The 22,534-nt window shown below is 33.9% G+C and overlaps 1 protein-coding gene across 8 annotated transcripts in view; it reads right to left on the reverse strand.

The window, feature by feature from the left end:
* The window catches only part of TBC1D5 (TBC1 domain family member 5), a 361,094-nt gene that overhangs the window by 314,822 nt on the left and 23,738 nt on the right, over positions 1–22,534 (reverse strand). The window lies entirely within an intron of this gene.

Here is a 22,534-nt window from a genome sequence, read left to right on the forward strand (position 1 = left end):
CTCTCAGTTAAGCATGAAAACTCAAGATTTACCTTTGCTCTTTCTCCTTCCTGACTTCCTACCCTATATTAATTCAATTGATCAAATCCTATTAATTTTCAATAAAATCACTACTCCACTTGCAACTAAAATCTGGAGTACCCATCTGCAACTCCCTGCATGGATCTCTTTATCAAGAAGTAGAAACCAGAATATTAAAAATGGTCCAGCCAAAGCTATAATGAGTACTACCAACATCAACCTTTGGGCTCTCCTTTTAAATAATGGCAGATCAATCCACTCCCCACCCTTAATGGGCACACACTTTTTAAGCTGCATCAATAGTCAACCCAGCAGTGACCCAGCTTGCAAGTCCATCAGTCATTCAGCCCCTTCAGAGACTTTGCATCCCTGCTCTGCTCCTCCCTGCGTAGACTTAAAAGTTTAACTCTCATAGCTATTTTATGCAAAAACATAAATATATTTAGTCTATTTCTATAATAATTCCACTAAATTCCATTCAAGTAATCCGATATTTCTTCTCCTACCATGTGTACTATGTGTGCTATCTACAGCAAACCCTGTGAAGATCATAACACAATTCTGTCCTCAAGTAGCTTAAAATCTACTAGAGGAAAGTTAAGTTTAGAAGAAATTACAAGTGCTCTAGTAAACAGCTCAAGAGCAGTACAATAACCCAGGAGAAGGAAAATATGGGATAAAGTTTCAGGATGAATACAAAAAGAAGGCTATTAAACAAAGTAGAAACGGCACATCAATGCAAAGAAGTGAAAGGGAAAACAGATTTCCAGCCAAGAAGAAAGCAAGCTGTTCAAAATTATTAGATTGCAGGGGGTAAGAAGGTCAAACCATTAGGGAGTTTACAACCTTTTGTCATCTCTGATATCTGAAGTGGTTACGGTTCCTACTACAAGAGAAATCCTCAACCAAGAAAGTATATCAAAATTTTAGGGACAGAGATTTACTTATTTATTTATTTAAATCCTCATCCTAGAATATGTTTTTATTGATTTTTAGAGAGAGAGTAAGGAGGGGGAAAAAAGAGAGAAACATTGATGTGAGAGAAAAACATTGATCGGTTGTCCCATATGTACCCCAACCAGGGATCGAACCCATAACCTAGGTATGTGCTCTGACTGAAAATCAAACCTGCAACCTTTTGGCGAACAGGATGATGCTCCAACCAACTGAGCCACCCAGCCAGTGCTAGGTACAGAGTTTTTAAATGCCCACACATGATTCAGATTTATGCATTCTTAGGAAATGAATGTTCCCTGCCCTAAGAATCACCATTGTAGAGGATGGAAGGGGAATTTTTAAGAAGATGAATAACATGATGAGATTTTAGCATCAAGAAGGACTATTTTGAAACTATACACTACAAATACCTACTTTGGAATACTATAAAGCTCTAAAACTGAAGTGAGAGAGTATATGTGCTCACATAGAAAGGTGTTATAATATTCTAATAATTTTAAAAAGCCAAGTAAATAATAATATGTATCATATGACACAGAGATTAAGGAGTTGAAATAAGAGATAAATGGGGTCCAAACCAGAGTATATAGAACTGATTCCAGAGATAAGCAACAGGAAAAATCAACATGACCTATTAGAGGTAGAGATGAAAGCAAAGAAGACATCTAGAATATTTTTATTGTTAAAAAAGTAAATAGGTTCTTATTTATTCTATTAGTTGCTTATCGAACTGTTTATAGTTAAAACCACCTCTGATCAATTATCACAAAATCCAAATTAATGGTATTTGCAATAATGCATTTTTGGCACATGAAGGGGCAAATAAATTTAAGAAAAATGGAGGAACTGGCAGAAAAACACAGCATTATACCCTTCAGAAAAATCTGCGTACAAATATTACCAGGTAGAGGTAGACAGTGTAAACCTAAAATCTACATTTGCTGTAATACTCCTTTAGGAATTTTTCTCTTATGTATCAGCATTTTCAGTATGTCCTAATTTAAATCCAAGGTAAGATCTTTCTGCTATAAATGTATAACTCTTCATTTGCAATACTCATCCTCAATTGTTAAAACTTATTTCACTGTATGTGAATACATGCTGAGGACCAGGGTCCAAACAAACATATTGCCTTCTTTGGGGGGAAAGAACAAACAGTAGTGATAATCTATTCCTGAGAAAATGTAACTAACATTTATTTAATAATGCAATCTCCTTACACGTCACTTGGGCCAGGTAATATTTATTACCCTCAATATAAAAAGTAATTTTTCCAGTCTCTATTTAACAAGAAAAGCCAAAGGAACTATAAAATACATAACTAGTATTTCTTCCCACAATATAATTTTAATTTCTGTGTTTCTGTAAATGGGAGAATAATTAATTAAAAGCAATATGGACATGTGGTCTAAACTAGGCCAATAAAACAGAAGGAAAGAACTTTCGAACTGCAATGTGGGGAAAATTCCTGCTTTCTCTGTTGGAACTAAAGGATGTTTGTTGCTCCAGCTGCTGAATGGCAGCCATCCTGTGATCATGAAGGAAACCAGTATGAAGACAAATATTTGGGCAGACTGATAAACCAAGCTGGTACCTGCTCATACAGTGTTTGGAGACCAAGCCCTAGAGCCTCTCTGTCTCTGGAATTTCTGTTATGGGAGAAAATAGACTTCATTCTGGTATAAGGCAGGTTATTTGGCAGGGTTTCCATCATTCAAAAGTAAAATCACCATAATTGTATGCACTTTTAAATAGTCTCACAAAAATAAGTACCAATGTGGAAGCTATTTGAAAGTAGAAAAACTTCAGATCTTATGAACAAAGTACAATTTTAGGAATAATGTAAGCTTTCTTAAATCCATTAAGAAGTCAATCACAAAAATACAAATGACAGGTAATAGGCAAATAAATAATGGGTACAGGCTACTTTTACTTGATTGCATAAAACTGTTTACAATACATTTCTCAATAAAGAAAAATTGAATTATAACCCAAGGGTGGCTTAATTTGTACAAATTTTGAATAATGTCACATATATTTCCAAAACAGATGCTTAGAGACTCTACAAGGACACTTGGCTCGATCAGGAGCCAGATTAAAGTTCCATCTGGAGCCTAATGGCTCCATGGTTCCATTACAATTACCCAAGTCACCAGAGTGAGCCTTAGTGGTTGTACATCACAGCATCTCTCTTGTAGGTATATATCTTTGCCCCCAACACTAGAAAATCAGATCATAAAAATAATTTTGTGTACACACACATGCAAGATTTCCTAGGTATCCAAATGCTGCTATACTTTTTCAATGACACTGAACTTTCCTATATGATTTTTCATTACTTATTCAGCAGCATTTTCTGGTTTTAGACACAATTGCTGGGCTATTGCATCATCACCTTTGCTTGAAATGAAAAAGTCAAAGTTCACCTCCCCTTTTAATCAGCCTCCAGAGTAACTCTGATACCTAGAATAATCTCTTTCATGTTTCTCTTTTTCAGAGCCTATCACAGGCATAATTTCTTATCAAATCAGAAAAACTGAGTGAGGCTATTTCATCTCCTAATTTCCATGTCTAGAGTTGTCACAGAGCCACAGAATTTTAGAGCAGGGAGGTACTGGAAAGTATCCAAAGATCAGAATCTAGACCAGTGCTAGTCGAAGTATGTTCTGTGGCCCACTGCCTGAAACATGCACTGTTTGTTTAAAACACTGTACAGCAATCTGACAGAGGAATAAGCTTGAATTTTGTCTTTGGGTGTCTTCCTCTAGCCTAGGCTAGTAGCCCAAATTAGAAGGTTGAATTTCATCTGAAAATTTATTTGTTGACTTAACAAGATGTTTTATTTTAATTGGAATGTCTTTAGATAGGACCCTGGCCCTCTGATTTGCTAAAGTGACAGGGTATTTCCATCTGTTATCTAGTCAGCCCTACAAGGCATTTGAGTGTCCAATTCACAAGATTAGTGTTTCAAAAACTGTAACACCCTATTGTCCCTATTGTGAGGTAATGAAAGCAATTTAGTAGCTGCATACAGCAGGTTTTTTTAATAGTCTGGCATTGCATGGCATGATATGGCATGACATACAAAAAGCAGAAGACATAGTGTGTATGCACATACACAAACATATATCTGTATATGAGTATGTACATGTGAGTTCTGGGTTATGATTTATATTTTATTTCTTCCCGTAGTTCATGGACAAAATAACTGAATGAACGGCACTGTACCAGACAAATACGTTTACTTTACAGACAAAGAAGCTGAGACTCAAGGTCACAGTCAGCTGGCAGCAGTTCAGTGCTCTTTTCTTTATGCTCCTGATTGTGAGTTTATATGTACATCAGCGTCTGCAAAGCCAATAAATAGAAAATGCAGAACATATGCCAAAAACTAACAGTAAAAAATCCTAAATTGATTAAAAGTTCTAATTAAAAAATGTAAATACTAAAAATGAAAAATGTTGTGTAATATAAGACATGTTTGATTACATTTTAAATAGCTATTCAGCCACAAAATAAAACAAAGTAATACTTCCACTCAGCAGTTTAAAATATATACACACTAATGAAATACAGGGGGGGAAAAACGCCAACATGCCAGAAAAGGGTCACTTTTTACTATATAATTTAGTACTTAAATAAATATGAGAAAAATACTTGAATAACAGACAAATGATAATAAGGAGAAAATTGTAAAATAAATGCAAATGGTCAATAGCATTAAAAATGTACATTAAAGCAAGATACTACTTCACTTTTCACCTATAAAATTAGCAAAGATGTTTTCTTTTTAAGTATTAAAGCCTACTGTAGATGTGGAAATAAACAGGATTCTCAAACATTTCTGGTGGGAGTGAAATATGTAAATTTTAGCAATAAGTATCAGAAGCCTTAACAATGTAATTACCCTTTTACCCAGTAATTCCACTTCCAGAATTTATCCTTTATGAGGGATAAACACAAACTTTACCAAAAGTATTTAGAATGCAGTATTATACATAATCGTGAAAAATTCTAATCCTGATGACCCAAATTGTCATCAATGGGAACTGGGTAAATGAACTAGAATGTTATGCAACTATTAAAAGAGAGGGTGTAGATTTCTATTTCCTGCCCATTACTGTTAAATGAAAAATAGTAATAGATGTGTAAGATCCTATTTTTATAGTAAAAATTTTTAAATACATTTAATCCCTTCTTACTAATGAACAACATTTTTAGAATAAACTGACGAGTTGCATTTTTACACAGAATTTTCTAACAACCATAGTCTTTAAGCTGGAAATAAGCAAAACTGTCACACACAAAAAAAGAAAGAAGCAATGGAGGAAGGGAGGGAGGGAGGAGGAGAGAAAGCGGCAGGCAAACAGGCAGGCAGACAAGCAGGCAACCAGAGCAAAATGTAAAAAAAAAATCCACTACAAAGACAAGCTATCTAGAGACAATGGTCTTTTGAAATGACTCCAAACCTAACAATAACTAAAATTAAATAAATAAAAATAAAAGGTTTTTTGGAAAGGAAAAAATAGCCCCTGAGCATCCAACTGTAGTATATAAAGCAGGCATTAGCCACAGACCTCATCTCTACCTATGTGCACTCTGAAAGTGAAGGCACGATTAATAAAGGACCTTTTTATCCAGGAACTGACCAGAAACCCAACAGTATCAGCCCCACCCCAGCCCCCTACAGCAGCAGTTGAACTCCAGTGCAACTGGCAACAGAAACGGCTAGTTGCAGATCCTGTGCCATAGAGGAACCTGCAATGCAGACAAGGAAGATGAAATAAACTCCTCTTGGGAGGGCAAGGAGGTTGGGGTAGTGGGGTCTCAGATCTACTCCTAAAAGGACCATTATGATACCTTGCAGACATACAGGTTAGTCTTCAGCAGTCTGGCATGCCAACTGCAGTATATAATCATCTAAGTATTTCAGCCCCACGTCGCACACCTCTTTCTACACATGTGCATAATGCAGGAAAAAAGTTCACGTACTATTCCATTTTACAAAGATCTCAAATAACTTAAAGGTTAGAATGTAAAACTTCAACTACCCTTAACACCCACATACTTAAAATAATTAATTTTCTAAGTATACTGATTTTCTTTATTATAAGACTTATATATGATACAGGCAGTCCCTAACTGTGCATCACAACCAGACATTTCCCTGAACACCAGATGAACGGTTTTCCTTCCCCAAGACACACTAACCAAAATTTCAAAGAACTAAGTATTCTCTTCGTAAAAGAATAATCTCTAAGAAAGGACTATTAAACAGGTGTTTCAAATAGTCCAGTCACACAGTTCTTTTCTCCTAACACTGCCCGTAGTCTTATGATATGGGGCAGAGTGGAAGCATGGGGGTGTCAAATTTGAATCATGGAATACTCTGGAAGGCAGGATATGTCATGATACATACAGGTTTTAGGGTAGTATAAGAGTTCTGGAAACCTACAGGTGTACGAGTAATAGACTCAAGAACATCTTTCTATTGGGAGGGTTCCACTGTTCACTGTTGAGAATGACAAAAAAGCCTCAAATACAAATTATTGATTATTTCAAATTTTTTCCAGGGCTAGTCCTGCACACCACCTCTCAAAAAACTTCCATTACTTTTTTCTCTCTGCCCCCTTCCCCTCCCCCTTTACTTTACTCCTTGTGGATATGCCTCAAGTACCCACATACTGGACTAACAATTTAATTAAAAAACAAATCAATATGGCATATGTGATAAACAGAAAATCTAACCACTATTTAAAACATTGCTTATGTGATAAAAATCAATTCTAAATATTATCCAATCAGCTCACTGCAAACTTAAAATATAATCCACTATTCCTAACTTATAAGTATTACTTTTAAAAATATTTCATTCAAGAAATGTCCGCTAATCAATAGCAATATAAAAACAAAAGAAAACCCTTGCATGGTATACTAGATTCTACCCTCTCATATGACATTAGAAAATCATGCATTAAGTTTCCTTCAAAACAAAAGGAGAAAGTGATTTTTAGAGATACCAAGTACAATATATAATGAAATGTGTATACTCTTCTTACAGAGATGCTAAGTCCCAAACAGCATTTTTAACAAAGTGGCAACATTCACCTGCATGGACAAAGTTAAATTTTACATGGGAATTATAGTTACTGAGGTATTGGCCCAAATTCTTCTTGCTTCTTTTCAACTACAAGAAAGACAAAAAGAAAGGGAGGGAGAGAGGGACAGGTATTTGCACTTCAGCTTTCTTCTCCTCATCCAACACTACTCCAAACAACACAAACATACTGAAGAACAAAAAAAAATGCAAGGGCCAAGGCTAAAATACAAAATATGCCAGTTAGGGCTCTTGATTACGAACAACTGACACATTCTGGATAATCTAAGTCAAATGGAATTTATTGGCTGTGTACTGAGTAGCTGGAAAAACATGAGACAAGGTTGGAGAATAAGGCTCTTACAGGAACCAAGGAAGTCAAATCACAAAGTCCTGCCTCCGCAGCCTAGAATGAAGTGTGCAAGGTATGCTACCGCATTAGGAGTCATGGGCCAGGAAGGAGCATCTCATCGGCAGCTCTTAGATCTTGTGCCCATGATCGCTCCAGGTGTGAAGGTGCAGCTCTCAGGCTGCAGAAGGACCTCATTCCAGCCTTTAGGTTTCTTTAGTCAAGAGAGGTGAGGGGCAGAGTTCTACCTAAACTAGAAGGAAGGTTAGGTAAGGCCCTAGGCAGCTGAAACTATGCATGTCCTCTACTAAGATCAAGTTTTAATAGTGGACAGACCTGAAGTGCCTTTATGACTCAGTGTCTTGCTCCTATCTATAAAAGTTCACATATTTAAAGTTCATAAAAATTAGTTCAAATCTCTTTAACATTATTGGATATGCTTGTTACAATTTGTAGTCTATCCCCAAGGCAAAATTTACTCTTTCTAAAGTGGTTCCATCAACCAATACTAGACTGAGTAATTTAGATGGGGTCTAGCAAGTTTCTTAATACACTATAAGTATTGCCTCTTGCTTTATATTCCATCCGTCTGCTAATTTGGTTTCTTGCTTGCCTTTTTTGCTGCAGCTGTGCACCGGGTTAACTGTTTCAATGGTTTTCCTACAATAACCCACAAATTTTTTCCTGATCAGTGTGCTGTATGATTGGTTCTTTGTTCCTAAGATAATTATTTTACATTTGTCTACACTGAACTGCATTTGCCATCTGCTGGCCCAATCACCTAAACAATCCAAATCTTTTTGAATCTGATTGCATTGTTCCTCATTATTTCCTCTAGCTCCAATTTTAGGATCATCTGCAAACTCTGAGATCTTTGCTTTAAAGCTTGGACACATTTTATTTTAATATAGAGGGGGTTTTTTAAGTGACCCTTTAGACACTCCGGCTGAAATCTTCTTCCAACTTGAAAAGTTTCCATAAAGCTACCTTCCAATTACATAGCAAAAGTGCTGCTAGAGACAAAACTACTACAACCCATTTGATTTCATCTTTCCTCACACTGCCATGTTTTAAAAGTATTGTCTTCTAAGTTCTCTCCAAAGCATATTTTTAAGAAATCAAACATTTTGTTTTAACATTAATATAAAAATTAACATTAATATATATGTTAATGTTAATTTTTTTTGGTAATACAGGGTACCTTTTAAAAAAAAAAAAAATCTTTAGAGAGAGGAAGGGAGAGGGGGAGAATTGAAACATCAATGATGAGAGAGTCGTCATTGATCGGCTGCCTCCTGCACGCCCCTGACTGGGGATGAAGCCTGCAACCTGGGCATGTGCCCTGACCAAGAATTGAACCATGATCTCCTCAATCCTAGGTCGATGTCCAACCACTGAGCCATACCCGGTCAGGCAGTAATACCTCTCTTAAAGTACATATGGCAAAGTTATTAACAAGTTCTACACATAATACATTTAATTTATTCATTCAAAGTATATTTGAAAACACATTAGTAATAAGTATTAGGTACAGTGTAGTCTTATGAGCTTGGTCCAGCTTCCTACTGACAAAGAAGATCATTTCTAAAGACTTAATCGCCTCTAGTATTATAAATTACCTTTCCTCTAAATAATACCATACTAGATCTACTATACCTATAATTTTTTTACTTTATATTTCCCATGCTCCATTTAATTATAAACCTTCCAATAATTCAGTATTTCTTTTGCAGATTTCTAATACTGTAATACTGCATATAGATTTACTTGACATATCTGAACATAGTACATATTCATTAATTATGATATAGGAGACCAGGCACATCTTGAGTTATAGGAAGAAAGATTAGCACCATAAACTTCAGTGATTTCTTTGTATAATTACATTTCCACAAAAGCCCTACTGGAATAACCCATTAAAATTATAAAAACTGCATTCATATATTTGCTGCCATTTTGCTATTTCAAGTGGGAAATGCAAGAGACAAATTGAATTTAAGATCTACTTTTATTTATTCATTCAATAGTCAGTGAATGTTTTAAGAATATAAAGATAAATATAAAATAGATCTTGCCCTCAGAGAAGTTTGGGGTAAGATAAAAATAGCTACAAGGCAGAGAGGGATAGTCATATGGAAGTTAGGAAGAAGAATTTAGTTCCAGCTACTGGACAAACAACTCTATGAAGGGGATGCGTTTGAACTCTGCTAAAATATTATGATGTCTTTTAAAAATAAATCCACTAAACTATGAATAAGATCACAGAAAAGACAAGTATATAATGCCAAAGCAAAGGGAAAAAGAAAAAAGACCTCAAAACAGAAAGGGGTTTGCCGGTCATTTCCATGTAGTGGAATCACATGTGTTTTTTATTTTTCGATTATTCTATAATAAACATATATTGTTATTATAAACAAGACATAGTAAAATATTTTTTATTAACTTTTAAAGCCATTCTTTGACCAATATTGAATACTATTAAATGAAATGCTCTGAATCAAAACACTCCTATAGCGTAACATAAACCTACAACAAAATTAAGTCAGTAACAAATATTTTATCTATATATTAAATAATACTAAAATAGATCTAAAGAACACAGTAAAGAATTCATGACTTATTAAGCCCTTTATTTAAAAGAACTATTGATTTTGGATGGACTAGCTTTCTTTATAAGGTAGGTTTTGAAAACCTATTAAGAAAAATTATTTTGAAATAGTGAATTTGCTACTGAGAATTACTAGGTTAGGTCTTTAATCTAGGTTTGTGGAAGGACCCTCTAACAACTGACTAATCTAATTATTTTTTCAAACACTTATAAAATGACACTGAGGTTGTATCCAGGGGTATTTCTATTTTAAGTGACATAAAAGCATTCAATAAAACCATAACAAACCACTGACTTCTATTTCAACCAGTCCCCATTCACTAAAACTTTACCATTGGGTAGTACTCCATATAAATAAAGGCTTTGATTAATTGTGTTCAATTCCATTAAAAGTCACAAAATTCCACATATTATTTAATTCTACATCTAATGTGATAAAGGCATTTCAATGAGAAATTATATGTATCTTAACTTCCCACAATATTCACAGCATAGAAAAAGAAAGGTGTAGGAGGGAAAGGAGAAAATCAAAGGATTTGTTATCAGAGGTACACTAAGAGATAGAGTTTCAATAAACATTCACATATTTTACTACCTGTTTAAATTTTTAAGACTCTAGTCTAAATTCTTAATTCCTTGTTTTTATGCTCTCTGCTAGACTGTACTTAAATTAGTAGCATCCTATGGTAACTTGAATACAAAGCTCAACTAAAACTCATCTGAAATGTATTATGAACTATATAGGATTACTAAAATAATAATTATGTTTCATCTAGTTTGTTAATCTCCCTAAAGAATGAAATTTTACTGATACTATCCTGTTAATACTACTTCAAAAACTCTTACTAGTTTTCAATTGGATAAAATTAGAAGGAAAACCTCCAAACAACTTCTACTAAAGGCAATACAGTCTGCAAAGGTTACAAACTGGCCTTCACAGGTCACATCCAGGAGGCAAACAATTCATCCTGAATAAACTGCCAAGATTTTAAAATTTAAACATTTTAGATAAAAAGTCTAGATTTTTAACTTCTCTCTCAAAAAAATTACTAGATCTAGAGACTCTAGGCCCACTTCTGGAAAAACTCTCCAGTTGCCAGGGTTCCCACTAGGCCATTTTCCTCCACACTTTCTACTGCTTACCTAGCAACAGACTATTGGTATAGAGGCTGTCAGATCCTGACTCAGATCACAGCTACTCTACCTCCAAGCTGGTTAACATCTTTTAGGCTTCAATTTCTTCATCATAGCAAAGAAGATAATGATTAATTATGTAGAGGTTAAAAGTGAAATAATACATGTAATACCCAACACAAAATTAAATGTTCAATAAAATTTAGTTATTATTACACTATTTGGATTGAAGTTCCTAAACCTAATTAATTTTTATTGTAAACATTTCCCTCCTTTATAGATTCTAAGAAAAGATGAAATAGTTATGGCCTTACCACTCCATATGGGTTCTTTGTAAAATATGGGTAAGAACAGTAAGTACCTTATAGAGTTGTATTAAAATGAGTTAATATATGTAAAATGCTTAAAATGGTATATGGCACATACCAAGCTCCAAAAAGAGGAGTTAGTCATTATCACAAATAGTAGTAGTGGTCGTCGTCGTTCCCAGAGAGCAGGCACACATGAGCTTAATACATGTTTATGAGGAGAAATGAGTCAGTGAGTAAAACTGTGACTGAATGAATTCAAGACAGTTATCAAGATTATTTCTTTGTATATAGTCTTAAGAGTCCTCTCAACTCCCCCGTGTTTTTGTTAAAGCTGAAAATCTCCATAAAAACAAGTTATTCTGATGTATAAACAATGTCCCGGGCTTGAACATAAATAATTGTTAAACTCTGATGGAAACAAAAGAGCTAGCCATAATCCCAAGCATGAAGCATGCACGTTATATGATTTTCCTTATTTATTTCTGAAGGAGTTTTAGAGTGGCCCTATTTCATGAATGCTAGATCCAAACCAGTCTAGGCTAAACTTTCTTTCAAGTTCTTTTCTGCCTCCAACGATCTCAGCAGCTGAGTTCAGGACCAATGCAGAGAGAGACCTCACTACCTTTTAGGACTACTAGTTGCAAAACTTCGGCCACTGAGAACAAAGAATGGTGAAAAAGGCCTGGTCAAACAGCAGCAGGGACTCTCCATCAGGTGGTAGCAGATCAAGGAGATGATCCGATCTTGAGCACACTAATCATCTCAGTCCAAGTAGTTTTTAATTAGGGGAATAATAAAGACACTCAATTCTTCAAGTATTTAATTTAATAAAAGATAAAGACAGTCTCCCTAGCTAAAGAAGTATATATATTCCAGATTCCCTGCCTTGTCACAGAAATCCTTTCACTCAAAGAGAAAAAGCAACAAAATTGACTTAAAAAGAGTAATTTCCTTTACAACTTAAATAAACTTTACACAAACTTGCCTCTGATAATCGACTAAACAAGCTGCACCACCAGCATCAAGGGAGGGTGTGCGGATATCTAGCAGGTGCTGCAGTTTATCACAAAACCGTCTAAAATAATTGGAAGTGACAAGCAGCACTACCACAGATGATTTATTAGTCTTTCACTCAGCTTTTCAGCTTCCTCAGGGCCAGAATAAATAATTTACCATCTCTGTATCTTCCAATCATTAATTCTTCCCTATGCATCCAAACTACATTTAACACTGAAAGGGTTCAGTGGAATAAAACACACAATAGGAATATTTTTTCCGAATATAGAATTATCTGACCATATGTAAAGGCAAATTTGTCAATCAAGATGTACAATCCAGATGTAGAAGAATTTAAGGGCTCTAAGTCAGCAACTGCATTTGAGAGAATAAAATCAGATGAAGAGGAAACGAAAGCAGAGGCTAGCAAAGAGCTCTCAGAGCTGAGGGAAGGTCCCAGTGCCCCTGCCAACAGCAAACCTAAGGAGCAACCCTAAGCACACTGAGTGAGAGAGACTTAAACCTCACGCGTCACCACCTTACAACAGTCAATTCACTGACTAAACTGACAGGCTTCCCTAAAACTTGAAGTTATAAAAAATACAGTCCACACTCAAAAAAAAGGTAGGAACTTTAAAAGGTGGAGAAGGATTTTGTTCATGCAAAAGACTTGACACAGGACAAGATGAGGCACGTTCTTTAAAATATTTTAGCAACTATTTCTAAGGGGTTTATGAGAGAATAACATACTCCTGGGAATTCAAAAAATGTGTGTGGAAATCAAATAAAAACGCTAAAAAAATTGACAGTGACGTTAAAAGGTATGTCTGTTAATTATGTAGAGAAAACACAAAGAAAGCAAAAAAATCACATCCCAAATCCATTTCTGATGTAAACTAGTCTTGTCTCATTAAATCAGCATCTATGATTAAAACAGAGATCATTTTTGGTACATAATGTACGGCATTGTTAGAGCAGTATCTGTTTATTACACACCATATTTTTCAGTTTTCTGAAACTACTGATACAAAAGAAATGATCCAGACCTAGCAATTTCTTTAATCTTTTTTTATTTTGAGAAGAAATACTTCCAAGGGTATTTCAAGAAAGGGCTAATAACATTAATACTCTAATATTTGGCTTTCTGTGAGGCAGCTTCAAGCTGTTGGGCACACTGTCAAAGAATTTCGTAAACTGACAGCTCTCTCTTCAATGGATCTAGAGTAAATCACAATCCAAATTTTAAGTGTGTAATATATATGTAAGTATACTTTTAAATGTATGGCTTCTGCCAACATATCAAATACATTAAAATTTAAAAAGCCTGACTAATGAAAATTATAAGATAAATTTGAATCCAAAGAATGCAATTCAGATTGTAAAACTTTCAAATAAGCTCTAAAAAATTCCAAACTATTCACAAATAAAAGTGTATCATTCTCAATATTCACTATTTCACTGTTATTAACTGCAACAGTTATATAACCACCTGGATACAAAATCATATTGTTCACATTAAGCAAAACCATGTCTTATATACACAGACCAGGTGTACCTATTGCTATGGCAAATGAAACCCCCAAATAGAATAGGTCTTAACCTCCGTCTGAAATAAGACAAAAACGTAAAAACTAACAAAAGACATCTTTTTCAAACAAATACCAAAAAAGACATTTATGGAATTATTTTTTTACTGGGGAAGGGAGGAGAGCATTATTTTTGTTTATTTAAAATATTTTTATTGATTTTTAGAAAGAGAGGAAGGGAGAGGGAGAGAGAGAAACATCAATGTGAGAGGGGAACATCAATGAGCTGCCTCCTGCATGCCCCCTACCAGGGATTCAGACCAAAACCAGGGCATGTGCCCTGACTGGGAATGGAACCAGCAACCTTTTGGTGCACAGGAAAACCCCCAATCAACTGAGCCACACTGGTCAAGGCAGAAGATGTTTTTTAAAAGAACAGCATGACAAAGTTGTCTGCAGGCTCCCTTTTGATTGGCTTTTAAGAACAGAGTACCTTCAGCAAGAAAAGAGAAGGCAGCTCTAGTGGCACCAAATTGCCTATGGATGCTGCCTAATTCCCGAACATGGATACAATGCTGTTAAGAGTTGAGAGCAGCTTGTCTTGTGTGCCGAAAACACAGAGCCCAGCAGAGACACATGAATATCTGTGGAAGAAGTCTGTGCAAAATATCCTGACCCTTAAATGTCCATCCAAAGAGAAACAGATACACTCACTGTGGTACTGAGGCTGTCCTATCATGAAATATTAGAGAACAATTAAAATTAATAAACAAGATACAAAAACAGAATGAACAGCTCAAAAACAATGTTGTGTAAAAAGAATAAAAAAGTAAACTGGATAACAACTAATAAAATATTTTAGTCAGAACACTCAATGTTCATGAACACATAAATATAGTAAATCTAAAAACACAGACATGAAGGAAATAAACCACTTTTAGGATGATAAGTAGATAGAGCAAATGTCAGCATACTAATTCTGCAAGGTAAATAAAAAGTCACCTGTTCTATTTATCCTCTGTATTTTTGTGAATATTTGAATTATTTCTTAAATATTTTAAAGCTAAGCCATGATGTAAATAATTTTCTTCTGAAAAATTTTTAAAGATTTGAAAATATCCCTACCTGAAACATGAGGGTCTGCCTTCTTAAAAATCATTGGTTTGGCTAGTCTCCATGTTCTAAAAAATTTTCATTCCAATCTAAGAAACTTAAAATTCTACTCTCTTTTCACAAATGATTTGACTTAGTAACAATTTCAAATCAAGACCTCAAGAGACTCCATGCTTTTATTTCAAAATTGAACTGAGGGATTTCACCATGTAGACCTCATATGAAGTTAAAATCACTCTTAGCAAGGGCTTTTAAATAACTGGTTCTACCATTTCTTGTTAGAATGAACAGATTTGAGATCCTGACTCTGATTCCCTAGCTCTAACTTCCCTGGAGGAACTAGTCACTTCATTAGTCAATATATTCTTTTTCAATTTCTTTATGTGAGGTATTAAACTTCTACTTGTTTAAAAAAGAAAAAAAGAAAAAATTCCTAGTAAACCTTTAGATGTATCTTATGAAACCTTACTCTAAAGAAATTCAGTACCACAATGATAAGCTTTTCTATCTTTCATTAAAATTTTTTGCAGTCAAATTTCTGTTAAGTTTAGGCCCATTTCTGTATAGGCCTTTGGAAATCTGACAGGCCATCTACAGCTAAATAAAAACAAGGTGCCTCCCATTACAATCACATTTGTACACTAAAAGGAAAGTTTAATATACTTTTTGTCACCATGAAGGAAATATCAAAGATACTGTAAATTTTCACAAAAACTGATATTCTATCAAAGCACAACCATCTGATTTAAAGAATTATGGCTTGTTATCTTAAACAAGAAATCATATTCAACTTATATTGATGTTTTCTATCTGAAGCATGTCATGCAATATTGTAATTTATCTCATAAATCTACTAGAGTGTGATCAAATCCTATCAACTCTGATTGGCATAAATTTGAAACAATGAAGCAATCACATCTGTTAAACAGTTCTAGCTTGCTAGACATTTTAAAAGTTTACACAATAGCATAGCTATATATTTTTTCTCCATCAGACCTTTCTGCACTTAATTTCAGTCTTTCATAACTTTTTTGCCTGCACTGGGTTCAGTGAAACCTAATATATAAAGTGAGATCAAAATGAAAGATAAGAAGATGGAGGAAGTATGGGAAATGGAGTAATAGATATGGTGTAGGTTCAACAATAAAATAAGTAAAATAAAATAAAAAATAAAAAAAGAAATGGTATAGGTAGGAACTGGGTAAACTCCAAATGAATTACAAGGTCTTAAGATAAGGGGAATAAAGTTAATTTGAATGAAAAATATAGTCTAATTTTATCCTGAAACTAACTACTACTGAAAAAATATAAATGTTGAATTTAAATAAAAATACATGGGCATAAAACAATGCATTCAAATTATGATTTGTGAAGCAAAAGATTACTGTACAGCAAAAAAATCATCATCTACTTTTTTGGTGCAAAATCTCTAATTTTTGAAACTTAAATGATTTTATAAAAGTATTATAATGGTATGTATATGAATTATTCAGTGAAAAATGCAATATCCCAAAAGTAATTCTATGTAATTTTAAGGACATTTCTAACCAGCAAGCAAACTCAAACATAAAAATGACTAGGTCCTAAAGACACTGGGTCTATGAGTTAAAATGAAAGATAGATATTAAAAATAAAATTAGAACACTGTTAAGTAACTTTCTCAAGTGACTGATCATTACTGCTTTATATACATCATGTCTAAAATATGACTTAAGAATATATAAGCATTCTACTAAGATCGCTAAGATAGCTAAGTTCCTATTAATCCCATCTAGGCCATTCATTAGTAATTAATTATATACAATTTTGAGATATTTTTATCCTATTGAACTTTGTACCTTCCACTAATTATGTGCATGCATCTTCTTAAGAAAAGATACCTTCTCAAAAGTGAGTACCTCTTCAACTTCCCTTCATTCCAACCAGGGCCCTATATGTGTTCAAAACATATTTTACTAATTAATTTATTTTAACATTTCTGAAAACATGAGTCATGAGTCAAATAGTTTAAATTAAAATGATTTTATTTCCTACCATTAAAGTTAAAATTAATAAAACAAAACATCATTATCAAAGGAAAATTTTCCAGAAAGAGACAACAGGTAATTCTGATGGTGAAACGAACCCAAGAGAGTGACAAAAACTTTTCATAATCTGTGCTTAATTTTGATGTTTTCCTTTTGTCTGTGGATATGAAAAGTTTTCAGGAAATAAATATATCTTGTTTTCTTACCATTTTCAATTTTATTATTTGGAATTAGAATGCTATGCTAACCAAAGAAGACAAGACGTTTTCTACAATTCTGTTGAACTCTCCTTAATATATAAAGCTATTCACTAGTTATTTTTTTTAATATCTTGTATCTTAAATCCTAATTAAATGCATTAAAAAAAGATGCTCCTTTACATTGAAAATCTCATGAATGCTATATAATTTAGCTTCAATGTAAAGGCATTTCTTTGAGTCCCATAAGGCAATAGCAGCAATAACATATCAAAAGAAATAATTCATAAAAGAACTCATCATAAACCACACTGAGGAAAAGCAAACCATTTTGCCCACACTCTGGCTCAGCACTCAGCCTCACACATTCCACCTCTACTGCCCTAGTGGGGAATCTCCAACTAGGAGGACTGGAAAAACAAACAGCCAACAAACAGCAGGAAGAAAATAATGCAAGTAACTTCCCCAAACTGATGGACACCTGCTTCCAGAATGAAGGGTCCTTTGAAGATCCAGTAAAATAAGAAATAAAATCCATTCCAAGACACATCATAAAATTTCAGATATAAAGATTCTAAAAGCTTCCAGAAAGAACAGGTCACACACAGCAGAAAACAATGTAGGGGCAAGGGGGGGGGGGAGGAGCAGGAATAGGCAATGGATTTCTCAGTAGCAACAATGAAAGCTATGAAAGAAAGCCTTCAAAATACTAAAAAACAATGATCTGCAACACAGAATTCTATACCCAACCAAACTATTAATTAGGCCTGAGAGTATATTAAGGCGGTTTCTTAAATTTCCATATAATGAGGAAATTGCACCAGAAAAAAAGACAATGAGATGGGATCCACAGATAAGGAACACAGCAAAACTTTCCCACTTCTAAGGAAATCAAATCTTTGACCTTCTAGATCACACTAACACAACACAGCACAACTCTGAATGAAAATGGCAGTAGCACCTAGAAAAATAACCACAGTAAATAAAGCAGAGGAAGCAATTCTTTGCCTAGGCAAAGATGCTTGTGAGATTGGCGGAAACCCCCATGACAATGGCTAACAGTTCTAAGATGACAGCCTCTACATTAAACCAGTATTAGACAACTGCCAAACTGTTACACATTCACCTCTAAAGTTATGTTTACATGCATTATAAACAATATCACTTTGAAGATAAAACCATGTATCTACACAAAAATGTACACATGCACGTTTTCACTCACAATGTGGTTTAATTTGGTTTCATTTAATTATTATAAAATAAGTAGGTTTCATTTAAGAAACCAATAATATGTAACAGTATAGCTTCTATAAAGCAAGAGAATAATTAAGAGGTAAGAGCAACAGTTCAAAATGTTTCTCAATGATTACATCAGTTGCCAATATCAAAGCCTCCCCCCCAAAATGGACTGGTTAGTTTTAGTTATTTTTCAAATTTTAAGTGAAAAACTATGCCCACTCTATTTTGGTGCCTAAAGACAAAATAAAATCTTTCATCTTTCAGCTCCACTATTATGTTTACTTCATATGCAGTCATTTTTATGTATCAATGAAATCAGAAGTTTTACTGCAAGATGCATGCAATGAGGAAAACAATAGAAAAAGTATTTCAAAAACAAAAGAAATGCTTTACCAATTACACAAAAAAATTAAATTTTTTATTTTTATTTTAAAAATAAACTTGCCAATTTTATCCCCTTCCAAACATCCTTACTTCAGTCTGATTATTTGGTACTGTGTACCAAGGACCACTTAAAGGGATTTGACAACCACTTCGGAGCATGTGTATATTGTCTTTAAATAAGTTTTTTAATAAAAACCTTTCCTATATATGACCTCTTCAATATTCCAACTTTTACTTACCAAACTAAAGTAAAAAATAGGATCTGATCAATAGATTCCATATGTACAGACATGCCATGCTTATATAATTCATTTGTGTGATTTCATTTTCTGTTTTTATTGTTGGTGGCATGTTGTTTGGTATTAACTGATGAGTGAGCAATATCGACACTAAGGTGGTCAAAACTAAGACATTACACTTAGTCAGTATAGTATTCAATATTATTAAACACTCTTAAACGTCAGTATTATTTTGTAGGGGCCTACAAAATCCTTGCTGTATAAAAGTCTCTTTTTTTATTGTGCAAACTCTAAATTTAATAAGGTTCTATTTAATTAGTCCAGAATTCAAATACACATTCATGCCAAATATTGCAACCACATGGGAGACAGGAAGAAAGATATTTGAAACACTTCCATAGGAACAACCTTGGGTTGCTCTCTTAAAATATCAGTACAGGGACCCAAACTACTTCACATGCTATCCACAAAACAGATGAGGTATGAAAGAAATCTTGTGTTTAATGTGACCTTTGGCTGTACTTTTAGTTGTCATAATTATAAAGGAGCTACTCTCAGAGCCAACACATAAGCTATATTATTACTCTTACAACTATAGTAGTTATTTCATAAGGTGCTTCACACTATGACAAACTCCAGGAAGAATATATGGAAACTCTTACTTTTGTTACTAAGCATAATAGCCCCTTTTGAACAAAAACAGTCCTGATATTATACATATGAGTAAGAATGTATGAAAATTTACCTTTTTAATGTATATTCAAATGCAAATATGCCAGTGTGGTTACCTAGTTCAACTTAACAAATCATCTATAATCTAAATGCAAATTAACTAGAAATTTAAATTTAATAATCTAATTATGACTTTAATAATGTAATATGCCATGTTAGATAAATATGTGTCAAGGGGAAATTAAAAAGAAAACTACACATACACACACAAAAACAAAAAACCTTTAAGCAACTCTTTTCTAGATATTCTTATTTTCACACATAGAATTTCACCAAGGAGAAACAGTTGTTTCCAAAAATGTTCTGGCTGAACTGTCAACTTATCAATATATGCAACGTGTTGACATGATTTTATAAGGGGGGGAAAAACCCACTGGTTCATCTAACATAAAATTATAAATTATAAAGGTATAACAAATAGGATTAGTTTACAGCTCAATGTCAAATATGCCATCAATTATAATATTTACCAAAAACAAGCACAAAAAATTCTGTGTGATATGAAGAAAAACTTCAGAATTATCTACTATATCATGATCAACTTTGTCGTACTCATCTCTTTCTTCCCAATAGTAATACCTCTATTTTCATCTTCAGAATAGGTTCCAAAACCTGTAAAACATCAATCATCCTTTATAAAAGTCATAGCCACAAACTGCCTTGATTGGCTAACAAGAACACATAAATAGTGGCCATAATCAAAGTGAGTTTCCTCATAAAATAATAATTTTTTAAAGCTATTGCATGTGAATTAAGATTCCTCTTAAATATATATCCTATAAGGCTATTAGAAATTATTCAATAGGAATTTGAGATATTACTAGAGTGACCATAGGTCCCAATTTTACTAAGAAGATCCCAGTTTATACCTATTGGCCCAGCATATTACAGTATACCCTTTAACTCTCAAAACTGTCCTGAATTGGATGGTAAATTACATGTTCATCCCAGCTATTACAGTACTTCATGTTACCTAAATCATGGGTTGTGAGGATTTTCTAAGTAACATTAATTATGTACTTGAAAACTCTAACTTAAAAAGTCCGTAATTCACACAGTACCCTGCCATTCATTCAGATGCAGTTACTTTTAGCACTCATACAACATCACCCAAACTCTGTTGCTGTCCAACTCTAACCCAACTGTTTTCTGATATCCTTTGTATGTTTCAGACCCAGGATGGAAGCTTCCCTTTATCAGCAGGTAGCAAACAGGGTTGGAAAGATCCTTTTCTTTAGCCTCACACCAAATTCACCTTTTCCTTACTCTCAGAGGCTCCCCAAAAATCTTTTAAATAATTACATTTAAGTTTTAAAATTACAATTGGTTACTTTCTTGTCCTTGCAATGCACATATTTAAACACTTAACTGTGTATTAAACACTATATTTGGAGTTCATTTAATAGTATGTTTGTGATCATTTTTATAGAAGTTTAGGCATCAGCCATGTAATCATTCTTTTTAACAAAATATATTTATCTAACCCTGATAATACCATTATTTGTATAAGAAAATCAGATTCGACCCAACAGAGCCCTGTAAATGACTTGGGCTTAGAAGTCGAAATTGCTGATCTGAGTGTTAGACATGTACCAGGGGCACATATAATCTCCCTGCGACACAAATTCTGCAGCGTATAATTCTGGTCCGCTATTCAGGATTATAAGAAGAATCAAATCAGAAAATTCACGAAGCTCAAGTACTGCCTACTGTTTAGAAAAGATGACCAAGTGTTATACAAAGTGCAGACAGTTAGCAAGTTAAGTCTATCAGAGATAAATAACTAAAAAATAATGAAAAAGAACAACTCTGGGGAAAATCTACATTCACCGACTACACATCCCAAACTGTCATGGGCCAAGAGGCTCTTGGGAGCCAGACTAAATGAGTCCTGATCCGAGCACCATCACTTACTATCAGTAGTGTGGCAAGCATCTCTAAGTCTCTTGTTTCCTCTCGTAAAATGTACTTATCTCACTGTGAAGAGTAACAATCCGTTAAAAGATATGAGCACTGTGCTTGCACATAATAAGTGCTCAATAAGTGCTAGCTATTATTACAATAATCTCCATTAAAGTCTCTTTTCAAAAACAAGTCCTAAAAATTTATTTTGATGTCAGGAGAAAATTTCACATGTATGTGCATGCATGTGTGCACACATATGTGTATGTTCCAATGAGAGATCACTGAGATGACACAGGTAGTAGTCCACAAATACTTGTTAAGAGTGTGGGCCGGGTATATTATCATGATAACTAATACAGATTTTATTCAACAGTGGAGAAGAAGCTTTTTTCTTCTAAAGAAGTCCACACTGGCATACTGAAGCACAGTTTAAAATAAAATTCCATACCTAACAGTATCTGTGGTTGATCATCTCCAGAAAAGAAAAGTCACTGATAGGTACAATTACACACATTTTGAAATCCATGTACACAAATCAAATGAAACCACTTCTTTTATGGCAAATATATAAAGATACTAAAGCAATATTCTAATTAAACATTCATATATTCAATATTTCAAAATAAGAAATTTGGATATAAATATGCATAATTTACAATTCTACAATGAAACCTGTCTACAGAGGCCATTTTCACTATA

Source organism: Miniopterus schreibersii (genome assembly GCF_964146895.1).
Source record: "Miniopterus schreibersii genome assembly, chromosome: 15".
Classification (NCBI taxonomy): domain Eukaryota; kingdom Metazoa; phylum Chordata; class Mammalia; order Chiroptera; family Miniopteridae; genus Miniopterus; species Miniopterus schreibersii.